A 13,309-nucleotide genomic window follows, 5' to 3' on the forward strand; every position below is an offset into this window, starting at 1 on the left:
ACCTGTTTTATTTTGCTGGGTCTGGGAATGGAACCCAGAGCCTTGTATGTGCCAGGCAGCTGCTCCACCACTGAGCCCCAGGCCCAGCATTTTTTATTTAAAGACAGGGTCTCACTGAGCTTCTGAGGCTGGACTCCACCTTGAGATCCTCCTGCTTCAGCCCCCGGAGTTGCTGGGTTTACAGGTGTGAGCCACTGTGCCTGGTTTTCATGTCCACCTTCTACCCAGAATGTCCCTTCCCTGTTCTTTCACAGCCCCCAACTCCCAATTCTCAGTTTCCAGTGTCAAAACAGTGACCATGTCCCACTGAACAGCATCTCTGCCTCCCTGCACCTAATACTGGAGGGGTGATCATTACCCTTCCATTCAAATAGGATCAGTACTTGGTAGAGAATGGCTCTATGTCTGTCCAGATTTCTCCAATTAAAAGCTCAAGGAAGGGGCTGGGCTGGGGCTGGGGCTCAGTTGTGGAGCACTCGCCTAGCATGTGCGTGGCCCTGGGTTTCATCCTCAGTGACACATAATAGTAAATAAATAAAACAAAGGTATTGTGTCCAACCACAACTAAAAAAATATGATATTATTTACAAAAACTCATGGGAAAAAGGCACATATACCTACCCTTTCCTATGGAGCTCTATAGTTCTCACTGATCTTTCCATAGCCTGTCATCTTGAAAATCTAACTTGTATTTTTAAAATATTTTTAAAATATTTAATTTTTTTTAAAAAAAGGATTTCTCAGTCTTTCCTCTGATTTTGGGGACAGCCTTGCAGTGCAGGTTGCCTGGCAGCATCGTTGGCCTCTAACACTAGATGCCACGAGTCCCCCCACCATGTTTTGAAACCACAAGAGATGACTCTCTAGATACTGGCAAATATCTCCTGGGGGGCAAAACCGGCCCAGGTTGAAAATCACTGCAGAGCTAATCTAACCTAGCTGGACTTCCAGAAAGAGCACACAGAGAACAGGAACAGCCCACAGCTCAAGAGTTCAGAGCTGGCGACTGTCCACACCAATGACACCAAACAGTGAGACTCAGAAAGCCCTGTGAACATCAAGAAAGGGAAATCAGGGGAGGGTGCCCTATCCAAAAGTACCTCCAAAACATCCAGAAAGAAAGGTTCCAACCCTGGAAATCCGACTTCTTAAGAGCAACACTGGAAGACAAAAAGTACCAAATAACACTGAGAGAAACAGCACAGAAGGAAAGAGCTATCATGCTGGTGCTGTGGCGCAGGCCTGTCATCCCAGGGGCTCTGGAGGCTGAGGCACGAGGATCACGAGTTGGAGGCCAGCCTCAGCAAAAGTGAAGCCCTAAGCAACTAAGTGAAACCCTGTCTCTAAATAAAATGCAAAAAGTAATGAGGATGGGGCTCAGGAGTCAAGAGCTCCTGGGTTCAATTCTTGGGGTTCAATTCTTGGTAACCCCCTCAAAAAAATGGAAGACGACTTGGACAAGCTAATATTCCTGTAAGTGCACACTGTATGGCATTCCAAACTCAAAAAACTTCCCCCAGCCACAGGACTTCTTCATCCACCATCAGTCACCAACACAACACACCCTGGCAACTCTACATGTACAACTTCATAATTAGAATTCAAGCTTTTATTTCGCAGCTGATTGTGTTTCTGCTTCTGACAGGTCAGGAGCCTGCCCCAGGCCTCCCAACTGATCCATCAATACCCACCAAGATGCAGCCAAGAACTTTATGTTGTTTATTTTTGAACAGGGTCACATTAAGTCACTAAGAGCCTGGTGAAACTGCTGAGGCAGGCCTCCAACATGTGATCCTCCTGTCTCAGCCTCCAGAATCACTGAGATGACAGGCAGGGGCCACCACTGCTGGTAAGAGCCCACTTCTTTACATACAAGAGTGCAGGCTCCTACTCTCCTATGCCAAAAGGCCTTTCCAGAGAACAAGCCTTGCCCAGACCAGGAGCTCTGGTAAGCCTGAGGATCTGGTGGATCCCCTTGCAGATCCCAACAAGCTCCACCATGTGTCCTCTTTTATCCCCTGGAAAGCCCGACACTGAAGGGGAATTATCAAACCCTCTGCCAAATTCCAGCATTTAAAATTAGTCAGCAGTTTGAAGCTCAGCACTCAACTGAGCCATTTTTTGCCATCAGGAGACTTCCTGTTTCTCTGCCCAGAAAACACCAGAAGCCCCTTAAAGATCAAAAGTGCATTTTTGTTATTTGTCAATCATGCATAGCCAAAATAGTGGTGGGCAAAGTTCGCATTCGAAAAAATACTGGCTGACTCATTTTTCCCCCTCCAATAATGTGCCACAGAAGTTTTTTTGATAATTTAATTGTGAATGGACATAATATCTTTGTTTTATTTTTTTTAATATTTATTTTTTTAGTTGTAGTTGGACACAATACCTTTATTTCACTTATATTTTTATGTGGTGCTGAGGATCGAACCAAGGGCCCCGCACGTGTGAGGTGAGCACTCTACCACTGAGCCACAGCCACAGCCACAGCCCATCACAAATTTTTATGAGGCCCTGGACCAACAGAAATGGATTTTCAGTCGGTCATGGTGGTGCACGCCTATAATCCTACCGCTCAGGAGGCTGAGGCAAGAGGATCATGAGTTGGAGGCCAGCCCCAGCAACTTAGCAAGGCCCTCAGCAACTTTAGCGAGACCCTGGCTCTAAATAAAATACAAAAAAAGGGATGTGGCTCAGTGGCTGAGTGCCCCCAAGTTCCATCACTGGTTAAAAAGAAGAAGAAAAAAAAAAAAAAAAAAGAAAAAGAGATGCATTTCCCAAGCAAAGGACACTTGAAAGAGTTCAAGGACCATCCCAGCGACCAGACCCCTTGGAGGACTTTCCCCTCTCTCTGGCCAGGATGATTTTCATTCTAGAAGTATGAGTTTGAGATCAGATTCCTTTCTTAAACACACATGTGACCCATGTGGCTAAGCAAAGACTAGTTAAGACGTAAATTCCATTTGGCTTCAACGTGAGGATCATCCTCTTGGGCAGCACCAATCAATGAGAACTCAAGGACCTTTCCAGTTCCCAGGGGTTCTGTCCACAGCATGGCTCTACTATGTTGCCACATGCCTGCAGCACAGAGGGGAGAAATGGTCACTATTGTCTTTCAGTGGGGAAAAAAATGCCGTCTCTGGTCCAAACGATTCACAGACTCGTCCAACCAACACTGAGCGCCAGCACCCTCCATACAGTGCTCTGGATGCCCCATCAGTGGGGGTGAGAGAGAAAAGTCTGCTGGGCACAGTGGCCCACACCTGTGATCCCAGGGACTCGGGAGGCTGAGGCAGGAGGATCTCAGTTCAAAACCAGCTTCAGCCAAAGTGAGGCCCTGAGCAACTCAGAGAGATCCTGTCTCTAAATAAAATGCAAAATATGGCTGGGGAGGGGCTCAGGGGTCGAGGGCTCCCCAAGTTCAATCTCTGGCACTCCCCACCCCAAAAAAAGAGACATAGACAAGAAACCAGGGGCTTTTCTTTGGCCCTTTCTGTTAATAGGAGGCTCTGAGGCCACAGTCACAAGCTCATATAAATTGCAGGTTTCTGTAGCTGCTCAGCCTTCAGGGAGACCATGGGACATGACTCTAGAGTCCCGCTGCTTAGAGGCAGTGGAGTGCAAACCCCCAGCTGTCATTACTAAACTGGGTAGTCAATGGATGGGCCATTTTTTTTCTGCAAATAATAATAATAATAATAATACCATAAGTGCTGGGACTTGGTACAGTTGCCACTTAACAAAAGTTGACCTGACTGGAAAAAAGGATGCTTGGTCAGGACACGGTGGTGCAGGCCTGTAATCCCAGGGCACCTGGAGGCTGAGGCAGGAGGACTGCAAGATGGAGGCCAGCCTCAGCAGCTCAAACAGACCCTTTCTGGAATAAACACAAAACAGGCTGCATTGCGGATCCCGGGCAGAGCCCCTGGGTCAACTCCCGGCACCAAAGGGACATTGAGTCTTGGCGAATGCCAGGACGGTCCCCGTGCCCCCACACCCCCCACTAACCAAACCCAGCCCCTGCCCACCGCCTCTCTCGCGCGTTCTCCTGGCCCACGAGCCCCGAGGCCAGCTGCTTGGCCAGGGTGCTCTCGTGGAGCCCCAGCCCCTTCCCGAGGCTGTGCGGCACCTTTGTGGTGCTCTCCATCTCCTGGATCTTCAAGGTGCTAGCCGGGAGCCCAACCCGAGCAGAAGTCACTACCCTGTGCCCGCCCAGGGGGTTACCAAGCGGCTGTTAGTAGGGCAGCTTGCAAGAGCCCACCTCTGTCCGCGCCCCATTGGAGGATACTGGAAAACCTCCACTCTCCATTGGCTCAGGCATGTGCTCATCACAGCTACCAGTAGAGCTCCGCTCACACACTTCCTGCTGTGTCTGTGGGTTGGCTTCCCTGGCAACAGTAATTCCCGCTCGCTCTGCGGGTGTTAGCACAGAAGGAAGGAGCCCCGAGTTTTGCTCCCTAGCTGAGGAGCTGAGCCCAGGGGGTGGGTGGCACCAAGGAGTGTTTTTCTGCTTGTTTGTTTGGTGATAGGGATTGAAACCAGGGGCTCTAAATCACTGAGCCCCAGCCCCAGCCAATTTTTGTATTTTATTTAGAGACAAGGTCTCACTAAGTATCTTAGCACCTTGCTAAGTTGCTGAGGCTGGCCTCCAACTTGCGATCCTCCTGCCTCAGCCTCCAAAGCCACTGGTATTAGAGGTGTGTGCCACCATGCCTGGCACCTACTCAGAATCTTAATAAATGAGTGAGAATTTATCAGAAGTAAATGGCACTGCACCATTTTGCAGATGAAGAAAATGCATCCAGAGGAAAACAGAACTTTCAGCGATAAGTGAGCTCACATGGGGTTGAAGGCACGCCTGAGATCCAGTCCAGCTGTGGGTTTTGCTGACCCCCATGTGATTTCTTTGTCCTCTCTAGTGTGGCTTTTAACTCTAATTATTTTATTCTGATCATTGACATCATTATTCAGTTGATGTTTGCTTCTTTCCCTCTACTGCTTTACATTATGAAGGTGGACAACACATATTTACCATTTTGATTTTAATTTTGGAACATGGTACATAGTCTACAAACCAGCTTCTAGATAAGACTTCTTATGAATTCAAAGAAGGTTCTAGAAAACACACCCCCTGCACACACACACACACACACACACACACACACACTGTTGAATCCATGCTCTTTATTTTTATACTATGGATTGAACCCAGGGGCACTTTACCACTGAGCACCATCCCCACTCCTATTTATTTATTTATTTATTTACTTATTTATTTATTTACAGAGAAGGTCTCACTGAGTTGCTTAGGGACTCAATAAGTTCCTGAGACTGGCCTCCAGTTTGCAATCCTCCTGCCTCAGCCTTCCAAGTCACCGGGATGATGGGCATATGCCACTGTACCTGGCTTAAATTAAATTTTTATCCACTAATAGGTTCTAAAAATCCAGACCAATGCAATGAAACATACACAAGTAATCCTATGGAAAACTACCTTCCAGAACCATGCACTGGACACTCCATCTCCGCCATCTCTCAGTTTCTCACTCCCATCAACTTTCATCTTAAGTCTTTCCACCTCTCTTCTCTCCAGCCCAAGACTGAGGCCCTCAGTCACTTGGTTCCCAACTCTTCTACTCCCTGCCTGTCTTTACCTCTATCCCATCTGACCTTTGAACCCTGAAGCCCAGGGTCAAGTCTGCTTTTCCTTCTGTATTGCTGCTCAAAAGGAGAAAGTCACCAACGTTTCCTGAGGAACCCTTGTGTCATCATAGCCTCTGACCTCAGCTGAACACTCACAGCTGTACAAGTGATGATCTAATGTTGTATTAGTTAGTATAACTGCATTAATGGAGAGACTCAAAACAATGGTGGATAAAGCAAAATAGAAGTTATTTATTTTTCTCAGTTGGGCACATTGGTGCACGCTTGTAATCATAGGGCTCAGAAGGCTGAGGCAGGAGGATCACCAGTTGGAGGCCAGCCTCAATAACTTAGTGAGACCTAGTCTCAATATAAAACTTTAAGGGCTGGAGATATGGATCAGTAGTTAAGCACCCATGGGTTCAAGCTCCAGTACCCCCCCCAAAAAAAATATGGCTAGTTGCAAGGGATTTCCAAGAAAGAAAATCAAAGCCCAGGACCCAATGGCTTGACTCAATTGTGAATTCTATGATATATTAAAGATTGAACACCAACCAGACAAGGTGGTGCACTCCTGTCATCCCAGCAGCTGGGGAGGCTGAGGCAAGAGGATTATAAATTAGAAGACAGCCTCAGCAAAAGCAAGGGCCTAAGCAACTCATTGAGGTCCTGTCTCTCAATAAAATATAAAAAAGGGCTGGGCATGGGGCTCCATGGTAAGCACCCCTGGGTTCAAACCCCAGTGCCAAAACAAAGAATGAAAGCAAATGCATCTCAAACTCTTACCAAATAAATTAATAGGAAGATATGGTTTCTAATATGTTCCCATCAAGCCAGCATCATCCTGGTAACATCATCAGGTAAAGATTCTACAAGGAAAAACAAAACAAAGCAAAAACCCAGGTCAATATCCCCGTGAACATAGACACAAAATTTGTCACAAAAATCTGGTGTTAGTAAGCCAAATTTAGCGACAGGTTTTCTCATTGATTGCGATCCTAGGGAGGGAACCCATGGATGCTCTACCATTGTGCTGTATCCCTCGGTCTTGTGGTGTTTCTATTTTGAGTCACTGTGTTACTAAGTTGTGGAGGCTGGCCTCCCACTTGCTTGCCATCTTCCTGCCTCAGCCTCCTGAGCCACCTGGATGACAGACGAGCACCACTTTGCCCTGCTGGAATGAGATTCTGCCGCTGCATCAGACTTCCTCCACCTCTGATTCAGTGTGGCATTAGCAGATCTGTTCAGTTCTGGGGGGGACAGGGAGCTCATCTGGAGGCCTGACAGTCTGCTCTGAGGTTGGTGTACAACCCACTGAGGAACACACAGGGTTAATGGCAATTGCTGTCAAAGTAGGTCCCCTCTGAGAAAAGAGAAATTTCCATTTCACTCCTGAAAGCATCTTTAAAGCCCAAATTCCAATCAAAGGGAAAAGTATAATAACTTCCTCTGGGCATTACAACCCTTTTCCAAATACTAATATTCCTTCACTTAACATGGCATTACAAACTGGTAAATCCATCATTTAAAAATATTGTAAATGGAAAAATGCATTAAGTACACCTAACCTACCAAATACCACAATATGCTATAGAGTACAGGTTGTTAAACCTTAATATTAGATCATGTGGCCCAAGATATGTTAAAATACAAAATTCAAAGTACAGTTTCTACAGAATGCATATCACTATCACACCATAGTAAAGCTGAAAAATCACATGTTGGACCATGCCAAGTCAGAGACAGTCTGCTTTTCCTGGTTTTACACTCCCTGGCCAGGTAAAGCTTTCATTTTCCATGCCCTCTGTGGTTTCATAGGGCAAAGTGACTAGTTGTTGCAGCTGAGCTGATAGGTCAGTTCTGAGCCTAACTTGCCAGGGAAAAAACCATCAATGTTTTTTTTTTCCCCACTGGCTCAGAGTGACCCAGAATTCCCATCAAAAGGTCATCAAAAGGAGGCAAAGAAGTAAGCTGAGTATAACAGAATCTAAACAGAAGATCAACATGACAGGGGCAAAGTAAACATAATCCAGGCCCTGACTTTCTGCTCAGGCCATAAATGAGACTCACAGACTTCAGGGAGGTCACACCATCAGCAAGAAGCCAAATGACATGGGACACATTCAGCACAGGATGATGACTGCTCCCTGGGAACACTTAGAATGTCCACCACAGGGTTCAGGAGAAGATGTAACTAGTCTTCAAGGTTAAGGCCAGGCAAACTCCCTCAGCACCAGCAAGAGCCAAGGACCAGCATGAGGAGCTGACATATACCATGATGTCTCCTCCCATCATACAGTTCCACAAGGGCAGGAGACTGTCCTGTGCATCCAAATACCATCTTGCAAGGAAGGAACAGCACTAATAAATCTAAGCATTACTGGAAAGTGTTCAACCATCCAAAACAGGCAACTGAGTCCAGCAGAGCCCAGATTCTGAGGATAATTCTATAATTTGACATAGTTGGAGACAAAGTCACACCTAACACTGCCTCTCTGAAGGCTGCTGACTACAACAAACCTGGCCGGTTTATTCTGTTTGTCTCATCTGGGAACTTTAGCTCTATAGAGAATATGGAGGCTCTTAAATTAGAGGAGTAGCAGGAAAGAACCAGAGCAGATGCATGTTGACCTTCCATATAATGACTCCAGGGCAGATTCTGTCTAAACCTTGTTGTTTCAAGGTGCTTCCCCATGCTACCATTTTGCAGTTTGTAAAAGCTGACTAAATAAAGCTATGAGGCTGCCAAAAAAGGGCTGTGTGCTAGCACATGGACATATTGAAAACACACATTTTTAACTTTGGCCTGTCCACAGCACTTCACACCCATAGTGCATCTTGCAGTGTTTAATTTTTTTCCCCTCAGGACAAAAATAATGGTAGCTTAAAAACAGAAAATTTCTTGGCCCTCATAGGTCTAAAATTTTTAGAAAAAATAAATAGAATTAAATATCTGATGTGCAAAGGCAAAAAATCCCTGTTTTTCATTCACCTTTATAGAAATCTAGTTTGCAAGTCCCTTTGCTGTGATTTGAATTGACCTACTTGATGGTACATAGGCCAATTCCATTAGGCACCTGCCTGTGCATAATGATGGAAATACAAAAACAAAACAAAGCAAAACAATAAACAAACCTAGGTTCTATGGAAAAAATGTGAGGGTAAGATTCACATTGAATATTTAGTAATATTCTGATTTCTATCACAGAATGACATACTTTCAGATATTTTAAATTATTATTTACTCTTTTAAGTTTTTAAAAAAAACATTTTCTTGGGTTAAAAGCCAATAAATTTTATATCATATGCTATTTGGGAAATTTCAGAATTCAAATAGTCAATTCTCATGTTGTAAGAAACTATTTAGTATTTTATGGACAAATTTAAATATTTTCCCTGATCTAATCATTTTTTTAAAATTTTCTTATTTATCTTCCTGATGCTCATAACATAAATGTATATACTACTAACTGTATGGAAGTGAGAAATAAGTATCTTAGTATTAACAAGAGTTTCTAAAATGCTCAGCAATGACTAGTATTGGAAGTATTAGGCAAATATTTTCCTGGCTCCACCAACAGATGAGGTAAAAATGTCAAAATAAAAAAATTCAAAGTACAGTTCCTACAGAATGCATAACACAGATTAGCTCATGCTAAGTCACAGTGGGGTAAGGGGAGAATAGAAGTACTTTTGATTAGATAAAGGGGAATGAAGGCAGATGAGTGCAGTCCATGTTCTGTGGAAACATAATCAATGGCATTGGTAAGGCCAAGAATTACAAGGAAAAAAGGAACAATCAAATCAGTTCCATTTGTCTCCATCTACTTTTGTTATGCAAAAAAATAAATAACTGATACTGCATTCTCACTGCCACTTTTGCTACAGTTGCAATCAAAGCAGTTTACAATTTCCACTGTCTCCAATGGGATCACCCATGCAGGTGACCACATTCAGCTTTAGAGCTCACAATTTCAGCATCTGAGTTATGAACAAAGTACTTTGGATTAGATAGAGGGGAATGAAGGGAATGGGGGGAATGGAAATAGAGAAGATAGTAGAATGAATATGACATCACTTTCCTATGTTCAAAGATGAATACAAGACCAATGTAATTCCTCATTATGTACAACCAAAAGAATGGGAAGTTGTACTCTATTTTTATATGTTAAAATACATTCTACTGTCATGTATAAATAAAAAATAAATGAACTCTAAGAACATTTAATTCTATGTTGAATGATAATACAAATCCATTACTATCACTACAATAAGTTTCTCTTCCAGTAAGATACTAAAAAAAAATCACTGACTCAAACATGGCCACAAGATCACTTGCCGTGATGCTCAGCCCCTTTGGAACTGCCTCTCTGTCTTTGGTCACTGGAAACACCTGAACCTGCCCAGACTTCTCTACTCAGCCTTCCCAGTACAGTTCATAAGACACCTTTCCTTTATTTGTCACAAAAGTGTTGCTAAGAAATACTTTATTACTTTTCATAAGTCAATAGAAAACAACACAAATACAGAAATAAATAAAATGCATGAGTATAAAAGGAAAAACCATACACATAAAACAGAAAACACATAAATAATCCTTCAGAAGAAGTACTGATGCATTAAGCTTTGTAAATCACATTTCAGGAATGAGCATGAAGTTTTGGTGGCAATATCAAGGAATATTTACTGAAACACACATTACATGCAATCAGAGTTGCAACCATAAACACTAAACCTAATCAGCTGAATGTTACTCTCTTAGAAAAAATTAACTTAAATATGCAGTGAAAGTAATCTAAATATACATGGTGAATTTAGTACTACCATTTTGTAATGACTGCTTATCATATTCTGAGCTGTTAAATTTTTAAAATTATATATAATGGAAATAAGTAGATTTGAAACTAGAAGAATTTTTCCTCTATATGTTTATAACTTCCAAAGTACTACTGCAGGGAAGCCTGAATCGTAACAGGTTTGTGTCTCTACATATCAGAAACACAACATGCAAGCCCACTGGGCTTCTTTAAAACAATTGAATTGATCCTTCAGTAAATGAATGGAAAAAAAAACATGGCATACATACATAATAGAATATTACTCAGCAATAAGAGAATAAAATCATAGCATTTGCAAGTAAATGGATGGTGTTGGAGAAGATAATGCTAAGTGAAGTTAGTCAATCCCCCCAAAACAAATGCCAAATGTTTTCTCTGAAATAAGGAGGCTGATTCATAGTGAGGTAGGGAGGGGGAGCATGGGAGGAATAGAAAAACTCTAGATAGGACAGTGGGGTAGGAAAAGAAGGGAGGGGGCAAGAGGTTAGCAAGAATGGTGGAATGAGATGGACATCATTATGCAATGTACATGTATGAAGACACAAACTAGTGTCAACATACTTTATATACAACCTGAGATATGAAAAAAATGTGCTGTATATGTGCAATAAGAATTGTAATGCGTTCTGTTATCACTTATTTAAAATAAAATTTAAAACATTTTAAAAAATAAAATAAAAAATTGAGTGTTTACTTAGTTATTATACTCTTTGCAAACCACTTTGTGGGTTTTTCTCTTGTATCAACTCTTTCCTGTCAATGTATCTGATAACTAGGCACCATGATTTATTTTAAAGAGATAAAGAAACTCAAGCTACACTTAAACCCAGATCTTTGAAATATTACATAAAGGGAGCAAATACTCAATTCCAGGCTACATCACCAATACTTACAAGGATGTACTTAGAAGGGGCAGAGCTAATTTTAAATTGTATATCCTGAATGAATTGTCTCACCTTTCACAGAAAAATCAGTCTACTTCTTTAGAATTTTTTAGAGAGATTTATTTTTATTGTATTTATGTAATCCTCTGAACTACTATTTGTGCAACAGAAAAAGTAATTTACTCAATGACACTGGAGTCCTAAGATGGAATGATACATATCCAAAAAGCAAGTTCACAGCTTCTTTCATGCTACCTGGGAAGGAAATCCCTATTATCACCACAGCGTTCCCCTGGCTTCCTCTCATATGATGTCCCAGGATGGTGCTCATTGCCCATCAGGCAGCCCTGGACTCTTTCCATCACAGAGATACTGTGTGGTGGCCTGCTGACTAATCCCAATGGCTCTGACATTGGCTCTTTTACTTATTGATATATTTCAGTTTTTCATGATCAGCTCACTTGAATAGTAATCTTTTCATAGTCTATTGTCATACTAAAAAGATTTGGTATAACTGGAAATAATGAATAGCTCCAATAATTCCATTCTGACTTAATTTCCTTTATGAGTATTTACTGGGCAACCAATAAGGAAGAAATTTATCCAAATAAAATAAAATAAATAAAATAAAAAGAAAGATAACATGAAAAGTCCAATTTCTTTAAAATGAAAATAATTAATTTTTGAGCTACAGGAATAGAAATAAAGATGCAATCTCTCTTTGAGGAAGAAGCAGAGACAAAAGCTGACTTATCATCTCTCTGATTTATACTTGCAAATCCAAGGCCATGACTACTGGACAGCTCTCAAGAGCTGCTGAATGACACCCAGAGCAAGGCAGAGGCCAGCAGAGCATCACAGATGTCTGCAGAGAAAAGCAACATATGAAGGTTAACACACTGAGAGAAGCTCTCCTTTCTCCTCTTTCTTCCTTCTCTCCTTTCTTTTTTAGTTAAAAGTTTAGAATTTGCACAATATTGGTCATAAGCATATTAGTCTATGCCTGACAACAGACTAATAAGGAAAATAAAAGCCCTAATTTCCAGTCTTTGTCATTATCCTATTATTACTATTCCCATCATGGCCAAGTCAAAGCCTTCAGTGTGATGTAACTGGAAGGCACGCAATCACTCACCATGGAACACTTCCATCTCACAAACACAGAAGACACACAAACAGCCTGAAGTGCAGGGATCATAGCAAGACACCACAAAAGAGCAAAAGAGGTGAGTTTTGATAATTGATTACCTGTATTTTTAATATGATTGGCTTAGTTTCACAAATCCATAATTTAATTTTACTTTTTTATTTTTTTTATTTTTCCAGAGATTCTATCAAGAATACTTTTATTATACAGGAATCATATGCACACTTTGCTTTGAGGAATATTTACATGCAGGGAGTTCAATTCTAAACCTCCATTTCATCCATATCAAATATAACACACATTCACCTTACAGTGAATGAGCCTCACAGGAACAACATGTGAAGTTATTGCTTTCTGAACAGAGAGCCCTGATTAAACAGAATCTTCCAAACTAAGAACAAATCTCTGTATCCTTTGAATTATTCATATCCTGTGTACAGATTAATAAAATTGAAATACATGTTATGAATTATCCCACCACCATTAAAAGTTAATATTAAAATTGAATCATATTTCTCAAAAACTTGTAAGAAGTGCACCAGTATTTACAGATAACATTAAACTATACATAAATAAACTATACATAAATAAAGTCTGTACACTCAGCATGCTGTTTCTCAAAATACAGAGCCTCCACAGGGGCTTGAGGGGTGTCAGACAGCAGCAGACACCATTTTCAAGTTTACTTGAAAAATAAAGATCTGAAATAAATATGCAAACAAAACTTTCAGTTTCTTACAGGAATGTGTCATTCCAAAGAGTCACCCATTTAAAGAGTTAACTTTCAAAGTTAAAAA

Source organism: Marmota monax, unplaced genomic scaffold (assembly GCF_021218885.2).
Source record: "Marmota monax isolate L192 unplaced genomic scaffold, Marmota_monax_Labrador192_F-V1.1 WCK01_AAM20220418_F8-fsc00313, whole genome shotgun sequence".
Taxonomy (NCBI): domain Eukaryota; kingdom Metazoa; phylum Chordata; class Mammalia; order Rodentia; family Sciuridae; genus Marmota; species Marmota monax.